Below are 19,762 nucleotides of genomic sequence, written 5' to 3'. Positions count from 1 at the left end.
AAATAACAAGTCCTTTGACAAAAATAAAGGCAGCTACAAAATAACCTTTCTGAGGAACTAGCATTCCCATGTAAGAGTCTGAAACCAAATCTATACTGCAACGAAATAGTTTTCTGCAAAACCATGCTGCAGTCCATTGGCTAGGTCATGCTCATGAGCTGAACTGTGACTCTGGGATCTAAAGGCATCAGTCACTTCTGTCAGAGCAGTGTTAGTAGTTGTGAAGCAGGAACCAGGATCTGATCTCTGCAAAGGGACATAGACAAGTTCAGTCAATATATTATTTGCTGTGTCTACACTGACAGCTGGATTGGATCCAAGCCCCCTGGCCACCCTCTGATTTACTGGAGCCTTTCAGTAACTGCATTTCTGCTTTAGCTCAGTGGTGAGCCAGAATTAGCGAGTCCTGCTGAGATCCCCAAAGAAGGGTTGTGGGAGGTCAGAGCAGCTGTAGCCATGGGGAGAAAAGGCAGGTTTCTGTCAGTGTCCAGTCAGGGATTGTGGCAGCTCTGTGGGAACATTTTCCTAAGATAAACTAGGTAAACAACTCATTAAGACCCTTTCCTGTTGGCCATCAGTGGATACTCACTTTCTCATCTTCTCAGAGAAACTCCTACACTGGATTGCCATAGGACCAACATCGAGTTCAGCTACACCATTCCTGCTGAGACCTGTCTTGGTTCATCATGTCAAAGCCAGCGTGACTCTCCTGCAGGCTCTCACATCCTCCAGTTTGGAAAAAGACAGCACAGAGTCAGGGCAGCAAGAAAACAGATATGTCTTAGAAAGCCCTCCCCAAGCTTAAGTAAAATAACAGCGAGCTCTGAACCCACCCAGGGGAAACTCAGACTGAATCACACTCAAAGCTCAGGCTCAAAATCAGGCTGGAGCAGAACACCATGTTGATGATCAGTACGTTATCACACAGCAGCTGGGCTACAATAATTGTACTCCTCCTTAGCCTTGGTAACATCCCAGATAATACAGCATGGCTGATCCCCAGGAAAAAGAAATGTTACGTCATGCTTCTCCAGTCTCATGTTAAAACCATGTGAACAGAGGGGCAGTCAGCAGCGCCCAACTGCCTCCCTGACTGAGCCACTTCAACTTGGAAAATTGTCTAAGCACCATATTTCATGGTATTTCTTTTAATATGCATGCTGGAGGCTGTTTGTCATGTTGGGCTGTGTAGCTTATGGCTGTTTTGTGGTGTGTTATGGAGCACAGTTTGTTAAGGTTCCTGTGCAGGTGCTGGGGTAGATCACAAGCATAACCCTCCATGACAGGGACACATGCACCACTCCTGTCAGCCCATCTCACCAGCCTCTCCAATTGTACAGGAGTGATCCCTGTGCTGTTTTATGCATTTTGAAGTCCATTAAGGCTGACACTTATGCAAATGTAAGTGTCTCATCCTTATTAGAAGGGATGTTTAACTTTGAGCTCCTATAAGAATACCTGTGTGCTGTAGCCATCCAGGAGCCTCTCACACCTTCTGCCTACTGAGACAAATGGGGCATTTCAAGCAGCCACCCACCTTCTTCCCTGTGAGACCATGAGGTGTTGGCACAACAGGCTGAGGAAAGCCAGAGCCATACTGACACTGACTGACTTGTTCTATGCCTGCACCAAGGAAGGTCACACAGACCTTTTAATCTTCATCAGCACAAAACCCTGCATCTGAAAAAAAAAAAAAATCAAGCACAAAGAAAGGGCAGAAGAAGCCTGAAAAATTAACACAGAGCCACCTTCCCACCCCTGTCTTTTCATATGAGGACAGGACATTCTATCAGGACTGTAAATGGAGCCCCCAGTTGTGAGAGATGCTGAGATGTGCAATTTTCCTTCATGCTCTGCCTCTCACAGATGCCACTAAATGATAGTCATGGAAAGCTAATCTGTCATCCCTTTCCTGGAGTGATTTCCACTTACTCTGCTGACATGTGGCACTTAGGGACATGGTTGGCAGTGTTAGGATAATGACTGGACTTCCAACCTAAACTGTTCTATTGCTGTATTTGGTCACATTGCACTGTTCATTAAGTGATCTCAAAAACCTTTTTGAAAAGTGGCTCCTGGCACTGACATCCTTGCAGAGAGGGAAAATTGAAGTGTATTGTGGTGAGGGACCTTGCCTGTGGTCCCAAGGATTAGGAGTAATTGGAGATGGTTTTGAAGCCTCAGATTAATTCAGGCTGCATAATCCAGGCTGGTACTAGGTAGCTGCTGGCACTGTCAGCTCTTGTTCCTGCAAGGAAATAATTATTTGATCAAGAGATTTCTCATACACATATATCTGGCATGTACACATGGAATTAGTTATAACTGCCTCAATTCTAAGCCACATGAACTCATTAAAATTCATTCCAATTAATGCCAATGAGCCGAAAACAAACCCAACACCTGCAAGCCAGAGAGAAATCAGCAGTTACAATACTTTACATATGTCACCCTACCTCGGAAGTTTTGCTGGAGCTTTAATGTGCAGGCTGTGAATTGAAAATGACAATTTCTCTGCTTAGACACATCTTTATAGCTAAGGAGTTGAGAAGGTCGGGGAAGCCAGTGCTCAATTAACCTCATTGTGGCACTCTGCATGCAGCTGGTCCAGAACTACCTGCTTGCACAAGTTTGGAAATCTTTCCCTCATCTTACAGTCAAGGAAAGTGAAGCACAGGAGGAAAGGCACAATGGCACTAGAATTGTTCTCTTGTGAGTCCCACCTCAAGGAAGAACATGCACACAGGTGTTGACTTGATCCAGGCTGAAGAGGCAGAGTCTGCAATTCCACTACTGCTTTGTCAGAGAGCTGGGAGAAAAGAGTATCCTAGAAAATTGTCTGCCAAAAGCAGGAACGTGCTGGTGGTGAGAGCAGCCTGACAAGCTGCTGAGGTCCAGCTGCAGCTGCCAGCCTCTGCCCGAGACCTCTATCAATCAATTACAGCCCTCGGGGTAGGGAAGAGAGCTTGAAAGCACAAGAGCACACAGGTTATTCTCAACAGCCCAAAACATCACAAGCTCTCCCAGCTCTGCCTCTGTGCTAGAGGAGATAGAGCTGAGTCTCCTCCACAAAACCATTTCCCTTCCAAGGGTGCTCCACAGCTCTAGAAAGGTTTAGTCATGGGCACCTCACTTTAACCTCATGCACAGAAATATGTAAATTGCAATGACAGCACTGTTTCTTTGTGTCACACATAATCTGGGCTGATGGAGGTTCTGGGGCAGGATGCAAGAAAACAAAAAAAAAGATATAAACTTCTGAAATTCATGTGAACTATTTCCCCTGTTTCTGTAATGCAGCAGCACTTCAGAGAGCATGCCTTGTGTTTGTTCCCTCTTCTATCTGCAGTGTTGATATTTGCTTTAATGACTATTTTTTCATTTCTTCTCTAGGTGTTCACTGTGAATTGTCAGCATCTCTTTTTCCCTACCAAGAGTGAATGAACCACAAGTGCATTTTATATTCAACTTAACAGACTGATTGACTTTAGACTAAGTTTCACTATTTCCCACCTGACTTTCATTACCTAGAGTAAGATGGTAAGTCAACCTGAACTGAAAGTAATTAAGGGAGTTTTGGAAGGGGAGGGTAAAAAAGTAAAAGAAGAGAAAAAATAATCATTCTCTCTTCAAACACATAATTGTACAAAAATAACAGAAAATGCAAATGACTTATAGATGTGCCAATCTGGCTCATTTGTTGTCACTTTGAAGGTAGTAACTACAAAGGGCTAATATTTGTAATCTACTGACACAGTAGTACTGCTAACATGTGCTATTTAACATCTTCCAAAAACACCTCCTGGGTTGGTCTAAAAGTATCTGAAGGAAGATTAGAAGTCATTTCTCATTCAGACATTCCCCAGAATATCAAATCAAGCAGGATATGGGATAGACTCACGTAAGTTAACATTCCAGCTCTTGGATTTCACACAAAGTCAAGTACAGCCCCTTTGTCAGCATGACTGGCTGCAAGCTCAAGGGTATATGGTTTCAAGAGCTCTGTTCAAGGCCAAAATATTCAAATGTACCTCGTCCAAACTTGGATCTGCACATGAAAAGCAGGATTTCTTGTGTAGCCGTGGCCAACCAGTATTAGGAACTTTCAGTACTGGAAGATAAAAAAGGTGAAATCCCAGAGAGCTATAAAGGACATCACAGAATCATGCTGGAAACTATCTAAATGTATTCCAGTCTGCTTTGAGAAAAAATCCAAACAGACTCATAGGGACAACCTGAGTGTTGAGAATGACACTTTGTAGCTCTAACTACTTCATCCAATAAAATTTCTCTTTTCAACAAGTGCCATTAAAACTCTGGTATTTGATGGCAAACCAGGAAATATTTTGGATCAAAATCAGGCAGAGGGCAGACAGCAGGGCATGGTACACTTTGCCTCTAGCACAATATAAATTACACTCCTTCAAAAAATTACTTAATGGTGATTTCAGCCTAGATCTTATGCTGCTTGAACCACAGGAAGAGATAACACAGGCTCCATATATGGCCCATCAGTCCCACGAACAGTGAGAGGAAGCAACAAAGACAAGTGGTAATGACAGCAAATCCCCAGGAATAAGGACCAGCAGTGCAGGAGGAGAGATAAGTGGCACCAGCTTGTTCAAGTCCTTACCCCTAACAGCTGATAAATGCCTGCCATTGAATCACCTTTTGGTCACTCATCTAAATAATGCTTCCCACAGAGCAGAAGTCTTCAGTGAAACAAGAATTAATTTCTGACGTGAAAGACTTTCTTCATCTCAGCAGCACAACAAATGAATTAAAGATAAAAACTGGGCCAGGGCTTTACTTCGGGGCAGGTCAAAAGCACAAAGCACAGAGGTTTTCCTTTCCCCAAAACTTATAGGGCAAATAACAGTGCCATGCTGCGAGAGGTCCATGAAGGCAATAGATTTCTGGCCACTGTGTTTTACTCATGGTGTATGGACTGGAACCACATTGGATGTGTGTCCATAGCCTTTGGGGACTTTTGGATGAACGACCATGAAAACATATTTTCTCTCATTTCCAGATAACTGTGCACTGCAGGGATTTGTCCTCTAAACAAGATAATTATCCTCTGAATAAGCTTCTCTGTCACATTAAAAATAGTGAAACCTCTTAAAGCAAGGAAGAATTGCTGGAGTCTGGAACTAGCATCCTCTGCCAGTTTTTTGTCAGGCTATGAGACTCCAGCATGACCCTTGGAAATTTACAAGTAAGAATTTCCACAGATGAGAAATAGGCAGGATATACAGGTGTAGTTGTCTGCTCACCTGGCTTGTTTATAGGCTCTGAGTCTGTGTTTGCTGCTGCTACTCACATGCCTTCCTGTCAGGTGAGAAATGTCTGAACCCCTCCCATGCTGGATCTTTCATGGGTTCCTAAGAAGGAAACTTATCCAATGTCTTGCTTCATCAGGAATGTTTTTTTTCTTCTGAGTTTTAGCAGAAGAGCAAGGTCTGGTTTATCAAAGCTGCTGCAATATGGTATTTATCCTCATAGCACATCTGGCCTCCAGTGATATCAAAATCATTTATTAAAATTGAGTCTCTCACAATTAGATGGGGGGCCATTATTCAACTCTGAGAAAGCAAACAAACAATCTATCCTAAAGATAGATCCATACCTACCAAATGTATCAATTTCTCTACCATCCATCATTAAAAGTCCTCCTGTCCTCAGGGTCTCTCTAGGGCACAGCTTAAATTCCAGCTCACATGACAAACAGCCTTTGGACAGCATGCCACAACTCTGTGTGTCCTCTGTGCATTGACATTGGCCAGAAAACCCTTTCCCACTACCTGCTAATTTCTAGTGATGCCAGGTCCAGCTGAGCCAAATAGACATCAGCTGTTCATAGAGGTAGTTCTGGAAGCAGTGGGGGTTGAAATTTTTAGCAAGGACTGTCTTTTCCTTCTACCTCTACAGCTGTCTTGTGACCTAAAAGGGAAAAAAAGAAAAAAAGCTTAATTCTTTTTTCATTAATTGTTTTTAATTCACTCAGTTCTCTGATCCTGTTCCAGTGCCTTTGCACAGACAGTGCTGTCTGTGCAGCAAAGGTAAGACCAGGAACAGCAAGAGGAAGGAAAGGTTTGAAAGCCTGACTCAGTATCATCATGAATGCTTGACTTGGGAAATCAAACCTGAACGTTCCCACCTGTTTCTGAGATTTTTAGCAACCCTTTTCGCTCTAATTGTTTCACTGATGACTGTAATTAAATCAAAGTACAACAATTGTCCCCAACATTTATTTACCTGGAAGTTGGCTGCTTGTGCTTTAGGCCCAAAGAAAGGCTGTTATGCCTACCAGTTCCTTCAGTATTTAATTTTTTTCTAGATATGGCTCTTCATCTAATAAGAAAATACATTATCCCTGTCTGCCAATTTTATCTCAAATATTTATGGTGATTATGTTACTAAGGGCTGTGGAGTTACTTATCTGTCAATATATGCTCACTAATTTTTATGTTCATAATTTTTTTTTATTTACCTGCAAGGCTGATTTTTCCTTTTTCTTTTAAGATCTATTTAGCAATAGATCTTCTTTTATGACAATGTTTCCAAGCACCAGAAAAAAGAAAGAAGGCTCACACTATAAAAGCCTTGGTTTTTGGCTGCCTTTATGATGTAAAGCCAGAAGATGGAGGAGATATTTCTTTTGCTTTTTCTGGTACAGCATTTTTGTGTGCCTGTGCCCCACTTTCCCTTGCATCCCTGTGGTGTTCACTGACTGCTGCAACCACCCCCATTTCTCACTGGCCACTCTGCTATGGAGAAATGTGATTTCCTCGGGATGTCAACTTACAACACTTGCCAGAGGCTGGGTTAAACATAACTAAATCTAGAGAAGCCAAGTTTGGTGCAGAGGCAGAGATTCCTCCTCCTCACTTTCCCTCTAAACTGTGTAAGTGCAAGCACAGAACAGCTGCAGAACTACATTTATACAGCTGGTCCCGCACACCACTTGGTGGCTCCTACTTTCAGAGAGCTGACCCAAGGTCCAGTGTGGGGAGAAACCCACCCCAGATCAGATCCTGGGCAGGACAGACACAGCTGGCAGCCACAGCGGTCTCCTCACAGAGAGCTATCTCCATAAAGGACAACTTCTGAGTTAAATTCTGGGCTAAATAATTTTATTTTTTTTTTAATCAGACTGGAAGCACAGCTGCTGTTAAAGGCAAAGGCAAAATAAGAATTCTGTGAGAATCTGATAGGGACAAACACAAAGGCCTTGGGATTATAAGGGAGGTTCTCCTATCAGATCTACCAGGAATCACCTATTTGACATTATGCAAATCTTATAGAGTAAAATCCTGAAAGATTAGGTTTATCAAGGTGTAGTCAAAAGGCCTTTCTTTTTTCCTTTTTTTTACCTTTAGTGCTGTCTCTCACACAAGAAACTCATGAGACCATAGGCCTGGTACAGGCTTGAGCAGAACCTCTAGCTGGAGTTTTACAGATTAGAAAATGTATAAGGGAGGGGGATATCACCCTTTAAGGTTGTCTGAATTGTGCTCACGCAGGAAAACAGCTCTTGGCTGCTGGGAGCTTCATCTTCCATTCAGCTCCTTCATGCTCCTGGGGAGCTGGTCACCCTTTTCCCCTCTTGTCCTATTTTACTCTCTGATGGCCAGTTTGGTCATCTGGGGAATGTTTCAGCACCCTTTCAGGTTCTTCCAGCTGAGATAAAGAGAGAGAGAGAATTTTAGGGAAAAAAACCTGCTCAACAAAAACACTGTCCTCTTTCTTTTTGTAAACACAAAAGCTACCCAAACCTTTGATTTGGATTTGCTTTTAGAGGACACTTGCATGTCTGCAAGGCACTGCTGGAACACCAGAGCTGAGCAGAGTGTACCCACATGCTGGGCAATTACCCAACTGCTAATTCCCACAGACAGAGCAGCCTCTGATGTGGAATGTGCTGGAAGGACGGGAGCTGCCAACCACTCTGGGCTCGCGTGGGAGCTTTGTTCCTTGAACTTCAGAGGAGCCATTTTATCTGGGCACCCCAGCAACGAGCGAGCGGGGCAGCCCTGTCGAATGCAAAATAGAAATGAGCAATTCCTATAAAAGAGAGATATCATGAGAACCTGCCTCTTGGGAATAATGAAAGGCTGGGGCAGGTTGTGCTGATTGTGCAACCTACCCGGGGCCTGTCAGCTCTGATAACAATGGCAGCCATCAATTCCTGCAGAAATGGCAACAGCGTCAATTGGAAATTGTGAAGAACCATTTAGGGTCAAAATGAGATTTTCTTCAGAATGCATTTGTCGGCGTGTTCCCATTCACTTGAAAAGCTCTGGACAGATCAGAATGAACGAGAAGTAGCCAGGGTTGGGAGGGTATTTTTTTTTTTGTTATTATTCCTCCTCCTTACAAAGCAGTTTTAAATGCCAGAGCTTTCACAAAAACAACAGTGGTTTCAAAGCTGCCAAAGGGCAATTTGAAAGTGAAAGGTATTCTCTTCAAATTACCTTGGAAAATGATACATGTTATGAAAGGGGTTTACTTTTTGGAGTGTTAAAGAGATACCAAAAATCCAATTTTATTGTCAGAATATGGAGGCAGGCAGTAGGGGACTGTGTAAAATTGCCAGATCTCCTCTTTAGATTCCACAGATGTCTATTTGCCTTTCACTGACACCTACAATGAGGTATCAGACAGAACTGAAAGGGACAAAAGAATTGTGGTTGTTTGGAAAATCTGTTTTGTTAGAATATTAACAAAAAGAGTCAGAGCTTACACAATTGTTACCTGTTAATAGTGAGGAAAGCACAGCTTGAGACAATGCTGGTCAAACTCCCTGGAGAGACAGGAGCTACAAGAAATTTTTGTATTGGTTAAAGGAAGGTTGAGCTTGAAGAGGAAAATAAGTCTGTGACCCTCTTTATCAGCTTCAGATAACAGTATTTAGAATGCAGGTTTTTAATAGGGTTTTCTCCCCACACCCTTTGGTGCATGGAGAGGGTTTTTTTCCTTTTCATTTTTCTGAACAGCATGACATCTATTATTCCCCAAGGGAAAGAGCAAATCAAGTCAGCCTCCAAAATGTATGTTTTCTAACTTGTAGAATGGATGGATGGAAAATAACAGCACAAGGCTTTGAAAAAGGAGAATTGAGTCTGAAATCTGAATAGGATGAACATAATCGCTGTGTTCAGTGCAGAGGAGAAGGCAAACCTCAGGATTGAATTTTGCCCCAAGATGAGCAGGGAAATGTAAACCTGAGGATGGGTTCAGTCCTGCTACACAATAGACTCCTTTTGCTTATAAGTCCCAATTCTATTTTCCCTCTTTCATGTTCTTGAATTGGTTTTTATCCTTTAGAGAAAGATGGATCAGTAAAAAAAGCTACTTTTTGAAGAGCCTAGCACACTTAGTTCCCAGAGAGTAGATATTCCTTTCTCTGAAATCACAGAAGATTTCTTTTCTCTTCTGGTCCAGGCTGACCAGTGACAGCTTTGTCCCTGTGGGCAGAGATGACACTCATCGATCCAAACCCAAACATGACAGTAATGGATGATGCCCCCTGAGAGTTTCTAGGAGACAAATTCTAACTCAACTAAGTCAGAGCAGTCAAATCCAGCTTCCACTGGAGTCAGGTGGTCCACACTCTGGTTTATGACCTTCAACAAGCACCTAGCAGTCTGAGGTGAGACTGGTAAGAATTGGGAAGCCTTTTCCATCTCTGTGTTTCTTGAAAGCAGAAAGTGACAAGTTACCATCTTTCAGTGATTCATTCCTGCTGGAACCAAAAGGTTTAACCCTTCCTCCTGCCCTTGCTTCCCCATCTGTCATCTGTGGTGGCACAGTGAAAAAGAATGCATTAGAGCCTGAGAAGCTGCTCTCAAGCTAGCAGGATGCAGGAGAAGGCTGGCACATCTTACTTTGGCCAGCTGGGAAAGGAAAGCCTTAAAAACAGCCTGGGGCTTAGCATGTGCTTCCAGAACAGCAAGAGCATGTGTTACACTATTCACCCATCTTTGATATTCCACTTCTATCATCATCACAAGGAAGTAATCGATTAAAAATTAATATCCCAGCTCTGAGATAGCAGTATTATTTCCTAATAAGTTTCCTGCCAGCCGCTGCAAAGCAGTAAATCTAATGTGGCATGGTCATAAGAGGAAACATATAATACTTCACTCTCTTTTTAAATCTCTGCTCAAAATTCATCCCCATGCCTGTAGAAGTTTCCAGGTATAGGCAACCTTGTCCTTCCTTCTTAAGCAATGTAAGGAGCAGTAGTTAACAACAGTTAATTGTAGTATTTGTCTTGATGAAATCTTTTGCAGTGTTTGGCGACATCATCATCATTAGAGACCTCTCTTCCCCCTGGGGTGTTTAAGCATCACCATCTACTCACTGTCCAATAATTATTTTTGTGTCAACTCCTGGCACTCAGCTAAAGAGTGAGAAAGGTCTCATACCTTGAGTTACTAGTAGTAGGACTTCCACTCAACCACTTTTCTTTAAAATTTCTTGCCCAGAATATTCATAACCCATAACACAGTATTTTATCCCATTATTTACCCTTTCTAAATCTTCCCACAACAAAAAGATGCTGGGACCTGATACATTCCTGCCCCAAATCCTCATGCTAAGAGCTAGAGCAGGGGTATTATCTCTTATTAACCCAATACCTCCCCAAATCTAGCTTCTGCAGTGCTCAGACTGAGTCATGTGCCCCATGGACTCAATGCTCAGCATTCTCAGGCCATTTGCTAAATACATGCAGACTCTGTTCAAAGCAGGCTATTTCTAGGCAGAGAGGGGATTTAACAATCAAAGGAGGAAACAGCAGCAGTCAAAAGAAAAAATATTGACTTGTCCATTGTGAGCTGAAAAGTCTAATAATAACCAATAAAGTTCCTCTTCTTTCCTCTACTCCCCAGCCTAAAATACGTCTGCTTTTCAGATTAACTCATTGCTACTCAGGCTCCCTGCCTTCATTCCTTTAATGTTTAACACAATATATTAAAGCAGAAAACAATGCCCTCAGCTCCATTTCAGGAAGCACTATGAAGTAAAGTATATCATAATCTGCTTCTTTATCTTTTCTCCAAGGGAATCTTTGCTCTCCTTCCCTCATAAACCTTCCTAGTAAACTGGTACTGCTGATTATCTCCTGTTCTCTGTTGGACTGGCTCTGCCATTTGTTTCCATTTAATGTGGGGTTTTTTGCTTTGACCTTTTTGCTCTGAGGTTCAGCCCCCAAAGTCCCAACACCAATAAAAAAATACCAGGGCACTTGAGGTTTGGACTGGGCACACTGTGTGAAGTCTCTGAAGATAATTGCTGGAGACCTTCACTCACCTCCAACTCCCAGACAGAGAATGAGATGAGGAACCACACAAGTGTGTGCATACATCTGGTGAAATCCTTCACCAGATTCCCCCAGGCGTTCCAGGCAGCCCCATGAGAAACTGGATTCTGTTTTACACTGGGAAGTGGCAAAGCTGAAAGCAAAGGTGACCAAGGGCACAGTGAGGATTCAGCCTCCCAAGTGGCAGCCAGGCTGCAGCACAGCAGCACACAGAGCCCAGACCCCCTGTCTCTGAGCCCTCTGCCTAAACCACAAGGCTATTAAGCTAATAGGCATTAGTGTATGATTTTTCCCACAGGAGCATTTATTTCCTTGTGTGGTTAACTGCTTTGTCTTGTATTTCTCACTGTCATTGCTGTGTTGGCATTCTGCAAACCTCCTTATTTGCTGTTCTTTGCCCTTCTCTTGTGGGTTTCTGTCTGCACTGGGACTGAGGTAGACTGAGGTGTCTTTCATCTCACCTGCTAAAGTAACGATGTTTGCCATGAGAGAGAGGGCTTGATCAGTGAGAAGGAGGGGGAGGATTTAGAAGGAGAAAAACAGTGGAAATAAGATGAAGGAAAAGTAACTCGGGCTGAGAGAAGAGATTGAAAATGCTGGTAGATTTGACATCTGATGCTTTAGAGAAATTCTTGGCCATATCTCCTAAGCAGGAGCCTTTGTGCTCCCTTTCTAGCAGCAGCAGGAGAGACACAGCAGCAGAGACCTGTGCTGTAGATAGTCAACAGAATATCTCATCCTCCAAAAAAGCAACTGCTCTCCCTGTTCTTAGGGATAAAATTCCCTGCCTGAATTTCGTGGGGTTTGCAAATCCTGGAAAACTGTATTTGGCTCCATTTTTACATATTGCTACTTCTCTTTATTTTTTGTGCTTTGCCTTTTCCTAGTTCCAGTCAAAAATTCTCTATAGCCTCAGTAAAACACCCCTGCTCTTTATGCTTAGGGGAAGCAAACACAGGAACAGAAAGCAAGTCTTCATTCTGATGGAACTGTTTCCCCTTAGGCAACTCAGGATTTGATTCCACATAGCCATAGAGATACAGAAACCACATCTGGAGACAAGTCCACCACTGTGACCTGGCCTGCCCAAGCACTGCTGACACTCTGCTGTATCAGCACAACCAGCTCACGTAGGACTCAGAGTTACTTCCTCACTGTACAAGGAGCAGATCCAAAGCACAGCATGGGGAAAGGAGCTGGTGAGGGAAGCCTCCAGCTGGATGAGGAGAAGAAATAATGATTTAAAATCTAGCTACCCACCCTGGGCAGTACCAAAGCTCAGGGGAAGCCCTGATGATGTCTAGAACAAGTGGAGACATTTGCTTCCCAAATCACCAAAGCTCCAAGGATATTTCAGGCCTTAAACCTGCCAGTTCACCAGGATGGGATGTTACCTCTGAGGCTGGGACAACCCTGAGTGAGGTAGGAGAAGCATAGAGACATACACATGTATACCTGTATGCTGTGCCACCCAGCAGGATGCCTGTGACAGGACACCTCCCTGCCAGGGCTCCTGAAATTCTCCCCTGCAAAGCTGACAGAAAGACACTGTGAATAGCAGTGGGTGGATTTATGATTCATATATGGACACATAAATGTATTTCTGAATCTCTTTATACATCATGAGGGCTGCTTTGTTTCTGTCTGGGAGCCCCTGGACACATATACATGCTCTTAAGCACATGGGCCACAGGTTTCACATAAAAAGCACAGAGCATCCACACATCAGATATGTTGTCAGGGAAAAGGTAACAGTATAGCTTAGGTACCTTATGTCAGACTACACTGGAAACCCAGGAAAAACAGGGAAGATTCTTAACATCAAACTGAACAATATTTTTTGTGAATAAAATGCCTAGGGGAAAATGTTATGTCCCATTTCCTTTATATTTATTTATACAGCTATGTCTAATTAGGTAGGTGCGTAGGTTATATAGGTTAAATAGATTTGACAGATAACAAATTGCACAGGAAAATAAACCAATTGAGTAGGCAGATTTTACATCATAGATCAGCTGCTTGAAGTTCCTCAAACCCATGAAATTCTGTCAGTCATCCCCAGGAGACAGGTCAGTGCTAAGAGCACAAATGAAAGAGTAACCAGCACACCATGAGGCTGTGTCTGTTCCAGATTTGTGTGCCACTGCTCCCTCTCAGCCAGATCATGTCAGGATGAAGAGCTGTCACTCAAAGGTGACACTTTCCTTTGGGACTAGGCAGTGCTAACACTCAATGATGTGGCATTTTTTAGTGTTCCTTTCCAGTACTTCCCACAGAGGTTACACGCATTCTCTTTCTACCACGTACAGCAGAAATGTGTGTTTGGCATACATGGTCACTTGAAATGCAAAAAATAGAGAAAATAGAAATACCCTTCTCTTTCTACATGGCAGTGATTTAATATCTCCAGATGTGAGCCCAAATCAGTCTTGCCATAAAGCCACTTGAATTCCAGCGCAGTGTGACTGGAGAAAGAGAGATGTTACCAAACAGGGACTTTTCCAGAGTGCCCTTAATTAAACCCAGCATGGCAGGACACAGACGTCTGCAGTTTGCATCTGTGGACTATTTTGTATGAAACTTCTGGGGATACAACTCCCTGTGTGTCAGCAAGAAAATTAAATAAGCAGAGGGAATAGTGCAAATCGCAGGGCAACACTGCCACCCTGAGCTGCTCCTGCGGAGCTGCAGGACAGCAAGGCAGCAAGACGTTCAGCTGCCTAAGGCAACAGGATCTTTGTGCTGCCTGGATTAGGCAAGAGCTCCCACAGCCATGAAGAAAGCTCTCAAACTGCTTTTGGCTTCAGCCAGACAAGTTACCAAAGCGGAAGAGATGTATCTCGTTCCTAAAGCCCAAGTAATATGTTAACCAGGCTTGGCACTCATGATAAAAGTCTGTCAGGTGTCAGCTGTGACACCAGTCCATCAGTCCAGCTTCCCTGCAACAGAGCCATTGCTGAGCCTCCCAGCCTTCCTCACTGGGAGAAATGCTGCAGTTAAAAAAAACCAACAACATGGAGTGTTTGAAGGACAGGGACTTTGCTTGGCTTCATGATATAAAGTCCCATACCTGGACATTTATTTGCAAACTGTGGCCATGTTTCAACCCTGACTGTAGGATCTCCTGTCTCTCCCCACAGTGTACTATTCCTCTTCTACCACGGCCACCCTTCGAGCATCCTTCCTTGCTCACAACCTGCCTCCTGCAACTTTCCAATGGCTGAGGAGTCGTGCTGCTCCCAGGGGACCTGGCCGCCTCACAGGGACTCTTCTGCTTTCTCACAGGAGCTGAGCCACCTTGAAGGAAGAAATGTACCCTTTGCACAAGCACGCCAGTAACACGCAGCAGTCCCCTGAAGTGTTCGTGGACATACCCTGTCTGCAACACTCTGTGCAACACTCAGCACGCTGACTCTTTAACATTAGGCTGAATTTAGGAGAAAAAGGTATGCGGTTCTTTATACTGCACAGGTCAGTGCTATAAATCTGGCCTTTATAAGTGCCTGGTGTGATCAGTGCTTTCACAACCTTTCAGTGTGCTATAACCAGTCCTGTAGCTTTCACTCACCACAGGGTGTTGCAAATGAAGTACTTTGGTCCAGCAGCCCAGGAACTTTTACATCACGAAAATTTGCTTTGTCACAGAGTCCATTAAGGGGAAATGGTGCTGTGCTGCAAAGCAAGTCTTCTGTACCCCTGTAAAATCATATAAATCTACCAGTCTCACTGCTGGGAGGGACTGCAAACAGACTGAGGGAGTTCTGCAGTGAGCCAGGGCTATTAAGTGCTATTGACTGCAATTTAAAAAACACAGGGAGTTGCTGGTTCTTTTAAAGACCTTGTTAATAACTAAAACACACACACACCCCAGCTCCTCATCAGAGAAGCTGGCCTTGTCTTCTATTTGCTGCTGAAAGATCTGCCCAGCTGCAATTATACTCTGCCCTTCTCCATCTGAGGGCTGAGCCACACTCCTGGGAGTGATCCAACCTCAGACAACAGAACTTTTTTTCATCTGAAGAGTGGGGGATAAAACTTGTCCCTATACTAAGAAATCAGAAAAGACATAACAACTCTCACAGTTGTAGGGATTTATCCTAATTACAACTCGTTTACCCAGTTCAGATGGGGCCTGTTATCCTTCTTCCATCCCATCCCATGGATAAGGGACACCTACTAGAATACTTCCACCCAGAGCAGCGGACAACAAGAAAATTGACCAGGATTACATGAGGTGCAGTGTAAAGGGCCAAAAGATGCCCAAACTAACGTCACAGATGCTGAAAAATCAGGAGAAAAAATCATGGAGGAAGACAGAACTTTGACGGGAAGATGTGAGTGACATGGCAAGAATACTAAAAAAAAAAATCTTTGCCAAACTCAAAACCATCAAAAGGCATGGGATGCTGTCAAGTGCAGGGACATGGACCAAAGATTGCTCAATTGATCCCCATTGAAATTGCAAGATTTCGTTTCCCTTCCCGAAAGGAAATGAAATTTCCTTTCAGCAAGGGAAACGAAATCTTGCAACCCTGCAAAGAAAGACTTACAAATGCTCTGGAAAGGAGATACCACCAAATGAAATGCGACTGAAAAAAACCCCAAAAACCAGAAAATTGGGACATTTAGTGACTACAAGAAAATTGTCTGGGAGGAAAGGAGGTGCAGTGCAAAGGATCAAAAGATGCCAAAACTAACCTTGCAGATGCTGCAAAAGCAAGGGAAAAAATAAAGGAGGAAGACACAACTTGGAGGGGAAGATGTAAGAGCCATGGCATGGATATTGAAGGAAAAAAAATTGGGATATTGAGTAACTACAAAAAATGGAGCAGGATTACATGAGGTGCAGTGCAAAGGACCAAAAGATGCCCAAACTAACCTCACAGACAGGATGCAACTAGCATGCTTCCTGCTGGGTCTCCAGAGCCTCCATCTCACTCCAATTGTTTTCACCCTAAACTCAGAGCCAGGCTGCAACACTGCAAGGCTAAGGTCTTTGTGAGCTATTTCTGCTCAAAGTGCAGTGTTTTCCTCAGTAAAAACAGCTGCATGGTGGCAGGATCATCGCAAAAGCCCCAAATGCCACAGCTGGAAGTCCTGCAAGAGCTGTAAAGAAATTTTTTGCAAGCAAGGACTCACCTCTGTCAAAGCCAGCTCTTGAGCCAGCCAAGACCCTGGCTGTAGTGGGAAAGCAAGATCTGAATGGCATAAGGAAGAATTGAGTCTGGAAGAAGCCATTAGAGTAGAGCATTACTTGTTCTCATACCAAACAGTTGGTAACCTGTTGCCATATAGTCTTGAATTTGAAGAAGCAAAAGTGCTGTCCCTAGTAACTCTGAAAGACACTTTGTCTCTTCTGCAATGGCTGTTGTAAGAGAGACATGTTCCTTCCAGGCTGTCCCAAAAGGAAAATCAACCCCTAGGAGACATCTCATGCTAGCCTACCATGATACTGGACTCTTGGGACAACAGTTCTTGAGAAAACATGAATAATATTACTTCTGGAGATGAGAAGTAGTCCATCTCATTCCATAGGAAGCCAAATATGTCAGTGATTTCTGAGAGAAACTGGATACAGTTCAGAGACTAAACAGGAAGTGAGGTGAGAGACCTATAAACCAGCCTCAGCTGCTGTGCTCTTAAGAGCCTGGACCTCTATGATCTCCTGCGATTATGCAGCAAGTCTAGGGCAGGGCAAGAACCAAAGCCAGCCCTCCTGAAGCCCTTTGCAGCTGAGATGTATTTCCTGGCCCACCTACCTTTATTTAGAGATGATCTTCAATGTTCCAGAGGCAATAGTTTATCAATGGCAAGGACACGAAATTAAATATTTATCTTGTTTACTCTACCTTGGCATTGGGTATTTCTGTATCTGCCAGCTCTCTGTGACATGTGACCAACATTCTTGAAAGTGGGATTTCTCACAAGTGTCTTGGCACCTCTGACAGCAAAACACCCATGATTTCAGTAGGATGTGGGCATGGAGGCTTCTCAGTCAGTCCCCACAAGTATTTATCTGAATCCTCCAGCACCTAAACACTGTAGAAAATCCAGCCCAAACATCACACTGTAGCCTCCCACTAGGAAGACTGAATAGTTGCATAATTGACATGAAAACCCAGCAGCCTCCATGCAATTTCCCAGCTGACAGCTGCTTCCACTACAGCAGTGCCTACGTTTGTGTGAGCATCAAAGGGGGACGGCTCTTGTACATCATCACATTTGGCCAGAAGATAACTAAGCAGATGACAGATAACAGAAGATGATTTCAAAGAACAACACAAATCACCCTTTTCCCCCTCATTTTCTTTGCTTATTCTTTCTTTTTTTTTTTCCATTCAAGCAACTGCCTAGTGACTACCTCACACCTGAAGAGACAGGTGAAGCAGAGGTGCTTTAGGAGTGCTGCTGCTGTGAGACATTCCATGTGTCACAAAGGCTTGGCCTGGCTGCCTGTCCTGCAGAGAAGGGCCACTGAAACATTGCTCTCTTTGTTGTGCCAATGTGTCCCTTCACCTTTAGCCATGGAAAGCCCAATTTTGTTTCCTGCAACTCAAGATCTTTCTGCTCAGCAAGTGTGATGGTTGGCACCATCCCTTAGCACAAAACCAACCCCTCAATTTTAAAAACTAAGCTGGGTCTGGTCCTTCCTGGAAGGCTGTCATGGTTTGTTGGAGCATCCATGTCCGTAAGATGCAAAAACTGCTTGGATGAAATTACTGTGCACAGGGAGGGGAGATGCAGGAATGGCTTCAGTGCTGTGCACACATACTCTGTTACACACACAGAGGCTGCAGCTCAGTTGCCACAGACTCTCCAAAGAATGGTGCAGCCACAACAGCAAACACCTTAGGAGGTTAGGTCTTCTTCAAGCTACATTTAATTCCTTCACTTTTAAACCTACACATTAATAAAGAGGGAGTATTGGAAGAACCATTCATCTCCCAGTGCAAGTGTTTCAAGAGAGCATAAATGAGGCCTTGCAGGAGTTAAAGAGTACCAGAACAGCAGAAAGTTCAAGTGGAAATGAAAAAAGTCATTACAGATTAAACCGGCTGTGTAAAACCCCCAAAGCTTAGAATTAAAAGCTTTTAAAAAGCTTTGCATGGACTCACTGACTCATCAAAATTTAAAGGCAGAATTATTCCAAAGGAGATGCTAACAGACTTTTAACTCAATGATGGAAAAGAAGTGGAGCAGAAAAGGATTTTTAAAAATAAAGGGGGAAAAAAACTTTTAAAGCCCTGACAGACTTGAGCTGGTCAAGCTCTGATAGCAGCACTGCTGACTGGCTGCAAATCCCATCTTCATAGTGGAGCATGAGGCAAATGCACAACTGGGAACTGCATGGGAAGCTGCTGCAAAAGGCTGGAGCACACTGGATCCCTCACACTGCCTTCTTGCAAGCAGCTCATCTCTCCAGAGCTCACAGCTACAATGCCTGAGGCAGAGGGTCCAGAAGGTCTTTAATGCAAAGGAGTTCATGCTGCATCCTGTGCTGCACCCAGCAGTCACAGCACCAGGACTGCTGCTGGTTGTGACTCTGAACATTGCTCTCAGCAATTTCCCCTGTCCTTTCTTGCTCTTTAGCCTAATAACTGTAAGGAGTGTTGCACTTCTGGCCTGGATACATGTTTCTTGAGATTCAGAAACAGAGCTCAGAGAGAAACAGAGGTACGGACAACCCAACTTTAACACCTGAGAAAGCTCCACAGGAAGTTTTCTTTTGGGCATCTGGATTCCTATTGAAAAACTTGGGATTTAACTCTTTCTTTTTCAGGATGTGTTAAGAAGATCACAGCAATTTCACTTTCTTTCCCCTTGGGTTTCTTAACACATAATAAGATCTACAGGATTGCCTCCTGCTGCTGGAGATTAAAATGGTGCAAGCCAAGGGCTCTGCTTGGGAGTGCTCCATATCTAAGCTAAATCTAAGCTAAGCAAAGCTGGTCAACAGCTCCATCACCATACATCAAAAAAAGAAAAATTTTAATTAACAAAATTGTAAAATTTGTAGAATATTTGTAGTATGCATATTATATTGTAATGTTTTGATTTTCTATTTTTCAGTTCTACAATAGCAGTGTGTAATTAAAATCAGGAAATAGATGTCTATAATAAAAATTGAAAAATTGAAACAGGAAAATACAGAAAATAGGAGTTTGGCAGACTGGTATTACACATCAGCTCACTGAAACTCAGATTTAACTTTCAATCTCAATTTGCTTTTAAGGCAAATTTGAAAGTCTCAGGCTAGCCCAGAAATAGAAAATCAAACTTTTGTTTTAATTCCAATCCACATTCATTCCTAATCACCTTCATCACCCAGAACTTATTGTATCAGAACAATAAGGGCAGAGGAAGACCCCATACCTGGCTTTTGCCCAAATTTCCAGCACTAATAGACAGCTCTTGAGAAAGCTGCAATTTCTA

At 43.3% G+C, this 19,762-nt stretch overlaps 1 long non-coding RNA gene across 1 annotated transcript; it reads right to left on the bottom strand.

Annotated features, from left to right (window-relative positions):
- Positions 1–2,135: 2,135 nt before the first annotated feature.
- Positions 2,136–5,757, bottom strand: LOC135308409 (uncharacterized). The gene is made up of 3 exons (XR_010368845.1): positions 5,634–5,757; positions 4,032–4,111; positions 2,136–2,248 (listed from the first exon to the last, which is right to left on the bottom strand). It is a non-coding gene; the product is annotated as an uncharacterized LOC135308409 (long non-coding RNA).
- Positions 5,758–19,762: the final 14,005 nt, after the last annotated feature.

This window comes from Passer domesticus, chromosome 10 (assembly GCF_036417665.1).
Source record: "Passer domesticus isolate bPasDom1 chromosome 10, bPasDom1.hap1, whole genome shotgun sequence".
Taxonomy (NCBI): Eukaryota; Metazoa; Chordata; class Aves; order Passeriformes; family Passeridae; genus Passer; species Passer domesticus.
The sequence above is the reverse complement of the archived record's forward strand: the minus strand, read 5'-3'. Positions and strand labels throughout refer to the sequence as shown.